Source organism: Coenobita brevimanus, chromosome 76 (assembly GCF_032717465.1).
Source record: "Coenobita brevimanus isolate Jiangsu-jjx chromosome 76, ASM3271746v2, whole genome shotgun sequence".
In the NCBI taxonomy this organism is placed as follows: Eukaryota; Metazoa; Arthropoda; class Malacostraca; order Decapoda; family Coenobitidae; genus Coenobita; species Coenobita brevimanus.
Genome location: NC_137029.1, coordinates 25461835 through 25466918, shown reverse-complemented (window position 1 = coordinate 25466918; position 5084 = coordinate 25461835). Strand labels below are relative to the sequence as shown.

Below are 5084 nucleotides of genomic sequence, written 5' to 3'. Positions count from 1 at the left end.
ATTCTGTGTTATTTTGAATTCACTCGGGCTTTCAAGTGATGGCTTGTATCATCTATCAGTACTGCCAATGTCCAACACTAGTCAGCATTCCTAATCTCATCTGTACTCCCATCCATTGTTGACAATTTAGCCATTTCTCCCCGTTCCTGACTCCCCTCCCTACCTCCCCTCCATTACCCTCTCCTCTCGCCTGCCCGGCCATGCTACGCTAAGTAAATCTTCCCTGGAATTTTCCACTGATTTCATCCATTGAAATAAGCCCTATGCCCTATTCTTATACCAAATAATATATACAAAAAAGAAATAAGGTAAGTGAACGGCCATACCACGTTGAGTACACCGCTTCCCGTCCGATCAGCGAAGTTAAGCAACGTTGGGTCTGGTTAGTACTTGGATGGGTGACCGCCTGGGAACACTAGATGCTGTTGGCATCCCTACGTGTCAAGTGGGGTTGGTGGAGGATTAGTGCCCCTGTAGCGTTATGATCTGTCCCCCTGTCCGCCCCCTACGGCGCATGCGCGGGAGTTGCCAGAGGCCGCCACAAATATGCCATTTGTCCTCTGATCTCTGTAGGGGTAACATGATCGCAGCCTCTCGCCCTTTGTTTACAAACAGCAAATGGTCATTCCGGCTTCTCATATCATTCGTCTCAAAGCTTTCTTGGGTAGTTTCCGCCCTTAAATTAAATTAGGTTAGGCGGAAAGCGGTAAAAATTCGAATTTCTAAGGTATGAATGAGTTAGGTTGGATAAACATAGTTATAATTAATCATTTGGGGACGAGTTATCTAATCTCTTAGGCGTGAAGATTACCTTAGCTTTGTATCTTTACAGGAATGAGTTACGCTCGTACCGTCCCGTATATTAAACCATTTTTATCATACATATCCTTGAAATTATAAATAGTTTTGGCACACACTAGTTCATTCAGTTGTGCATTCCACTGATCAATTGCCCTATTAGGGAAACTGAATTTCCTTACATCTTTATCACCTCTCTTTTTATGCTGTATTTTGCAATGTCCTCTTGCTGATGCTTCACACATATGATATATATTCATTTATGTCTATTTTCTGTTCCCCTGATATGCATTTATATAGCATAATCATGTCTCCTCCTCCTCTCCTGCAGCGTTGGTAAATTCAATCTTTCCAGTCTTTCTCAGTAACTTTAATCCCTTAAACTTGGTACCCATCTTGTAGTGGTCCGTTGTACTTTTTCAATCTTATCTGTGTTTTTTGAGATGAGGATTCCAGACTACTGTGATGCATACTCCAGAGTTGGTCTGATGAATATCTTCCTCAGCATATCTTCATTTATATATGTGAATGCTATTCTCATATTGGCAAGCAATGTATACATGTTTCGTACCTTCTCACTGATGTGATCATCAGGAGATAGTCTGTTAGTGATAATTACTCCTAGGTCCTTCTCCTTTTCTGATATGTGTAGGGTTGATCTTCCTAACTTATAATACCAATCTGGTCTTTTCTCACTTTTACCAAATTTTATTACATGACACTTGTCCATAGTAAATTCCATTTGCCATTTATTGCTCCATTCATGAAGCTTGTTCAATTCCTCTTGCAGCTCTTTGCAAGAATCTATGTTAGTAATTTTCCTTTGAAATTTTTGCATCATCTGCAAACATATTTAGATAGCTTCCATTTCCAATATTAATGTCTATGTCATTTATATATACTAAAAACATAATATACTAAAAACATAACTGAGCCCTGTGGAACTCCGCTGGTCACTTCCATCCACGATGAGTAATTTCCCCTTAATATTGTTCTCATTTCCCTTTTTCTGAGAAAATCCTGCATGCAACAGTGGAGGTTGCCTTGGATACCTCCTTGATGGTACAGCTTCCATAAAAGTCTTTGGTGCGGTACTCTGTCAAATGCTTTCTTAAAATCTAAATAGATACTGTCCACCCATCCTTCTCTTTTCTGTAATGTCTCTCAAACTTTGTCATAATTGCTTAGAAGATTAGTAACACATGATTATCCCTTCCTAAAACCTAACTGCCTCTCTTTTATCATACCATGTTCTAGATGTCTTACAACACTGGTCAGTGATACTGGTCTATAGCTGAGTAGTTCTCATTGTGTTAAATTTGACTAGTGTACAGGTATTTGTAGACCTCACAGGTGGTTAAGAAGGATGAGTAAAGGACTCATGAATGGAAAAAAAAAAAAAAAAAAAAAATGGAAAGCGAGCACCAAGCTACTCAATGACTAAGTTTCCCCCTGGGGAGGGGGGGGGGGATAGAATACCTCCTCAGTATCCCTGCTTGTCGTAAAAACCGTCTAAAAGGGGCACTTTAATCTTCATCCTTCCTCTTTTCCCCCTCTGCTTCTCGTACTTTATCTGTCCCACCTCTCTGCCTTATATTTTCACTTTAATACTGACCCAACTCCTATTGTAGTGCCATATAGTCACTGAGTGGCTTGGTGCTCGCTTTCCTTTCTTTCTTTCTTTTTTTTTAATAATCCATTCCATTCAATGACTAAGTTATATGGCACTAACTTGGGTGGGTATTGAAAATATATGGCAGAGAGGTGGAACAGATAAAGTACAAGAAGCAGAGGGGGAAAAGGGGAAGGATTTTTAGTCAGCTTTTACGACAAGCAGGGATACTGAGGAAGTATTCTATCCCCCCCTCCCAGAGGGGAAAGGACTCGTGAGATAACCGTGACTGGGAGCTGGCTTAGTTTCCATTGATAGTACCCCTCTGGGGAGGGGGGACAGAATACTTCCTCAATATCCCTGCTTGTGGCAAAAGGGGCACTTTAATCTCCATCCTTCCCCTCTTCCCACTCTCCTCCTGTACTTTATCTGTCTTACCTCTCTGCCTTACATTTTCACTTTAATACCCACCAAACCCTCTTCCATTATAGTGCCATGTAGTCATTGTTTTAGCTTGGTACTGGCGCTTATTATTCACCTCCTCTTGTACTTCATGTGTCCTATCTCTCAGCCTTATATTTTCACTTTAGTAACCACCCAACCCTCTTCCACCTCATTGCCATATTTTCATTGGCTTGATGCTAACTTTTGCTTTTTTTTTTTTTTTTTTGAATTTCCACTGATAGTACAGTATATAAATATATCCTGTGCTACTGGACACGACAGGATTTATGTTACTGCACGTGTACTGATTTAAATAAACGATTGGTATTAAAATATGCCAATCAGTGATGTGTAGTAATGTACCCAATGTGCTGAATAACCTTAGGAATTTTTTTTTTTTTCCCCATAACAACTAGTATCTGAAGTGATCTCAGTAACGTAACTGATAAGGGTTTTTACTTTATCATTATCCATTGAATCAGTAGAAGTGCTGTAACAGTGTGAACAGGAAACTTCACTAAGCATACCCTACTGGAGTGCATACTGTTTTCATAGTGTTTGGAGTTAAAAGTACTTTTCCATAAATGAAATTTTGAGGCTAATTTTTATTTCACACTGACTGAACTTGAACTATACTGGACTAGCCTAACACTCTTATGTGAGATTTATCAAAACTAAAGGGAAATGTAAGATTTCTCAAAACTAAAGGGATTGGATTGGATAATTGGAAAAAAATGGAAAAGGAAAAGCTAGCACCAAGCCACTTATTGACTCCATGGCATTTAAAAGGGGTTGTGTGGGTATTAAAGTGAATATATAACGCAGAGAGGAAGCTATCTAAATACGTTTGCAGATGATGCAAAAATTCAAAAGAAAATTACTAACATAGATTCTTGTAAAGAGCTGCAAGAGGAATTGAACAAGCTTCATGAATGGAGCAATAAATGGCAAATGGAATTTACGGTGGACAAGTGTCATGTAATAAAATTTGGTAAAAGTGAGAAAAGACCAGATTGGTATTATAAGTTAGGAAGATCAACCCTACACATATCAGAAAAGGAGAAGGACCTAGGAGTAATTATCAGTAACAGACTATCTCCTGATGATCACATCAGTAAGAAGGTACGAAACATGTATACATTACTTGCTAATATGAGAATAGCATTCACATATATAAATGAAGATATGCTGAGGAAGATATTCATCAGACCAACTCTGGAGTATGCATCACAGTAGTCTGGAATCCTCATCTCAAAAAACACAGATAAGATTGAAAAAGTACAACGGGCCACTACAAGATGGGTACCAAGTTTAAGGGATTAAAGTTACTGAGAAAGACTGGAAAGATTGAATTTACCAACGCTGCAGGAGAGGAGGAGGAGACATGATTATGCTATATAAATGCATATCAGGGGAACAGAAAATAGACATAAATGAATATATATCATATGTGTGAAGCATCAGCAAGAGGACATTGCAAAATACAGCATAAAAAGAGAGGTGATAAAGATGTAAGGAAGTTCAGTTTCCCTAATAGGGCAATTGATCAGTGGAATGCACAACTGAATGAACTAGTGTGTGCCAAAACTATTTATAATTTCAAGGATATGTATGATAAAAATGGTTTAATACACGGGACGGTACGAGCGTAACTCATTCCTGTAAAGATACAAAGCTAAGGTAATCTTCACGCCTAAGAGATTAGATAACTCGTCCCCAAATGATTAATTATAACTATGTTTATCCAACCTAACTCATTCATACCTTAGAAATTCGAATTTTTACCGCTTTCCGCCTAACCTAATTTAATTTAAAGGCGGAAACTACCCAAGAAAGCTTTGAGACGAATGATATGAGAAGCCGGAATGACCATTTGCCGTTTGTAAACAAAGGGCGAGAGGCTGCGATCATGTTACCCCTACAGAGATCAGAGGACAAATGGCATATTTGTGGCGGCCTCTGGCAACTCCCGCGCATGCGCCGTAGGGGGCGGACAGGGGGACAGATTATAACGCTACACCCCTCCCTGTATAACAATTAACTCTAAGCCCTTGGCCACCCCGTTTGGGATACGTGGCGTCTGGCAATGAATGAATGAATACTGCCATACACCTGGAATTGGCTAATTATCACCTGACAACACCTCACGTGCACTTGTTTGCTAATTTTTGCTGTTTATTTCCCCTTGAAATATGCCGTATAATCTATTCTCGTAATAAAAATATATATA

At 39.2% G+C, this 5084-nt stretch overlaps 1 non-coding gene across 1 annotated transcript; it reads left to right on the top strand.

Annotated features, from left to right (window-relative positions):
- The first annotated feature begins 312 nt into the window (after window positions 1–312).
- On the top strand, window positions 313–431 carry LOC145408313 (5S ribosomal RNA). Its single transcript, XR_013898903.1, has one exon. It is a non-coding gene; the product is annotated as a 5S ribosomal RNA (ribosomal RNA).
- The last annotated feature ends 4653 nt before the right edge of the window (window positions 432–5084 follow it).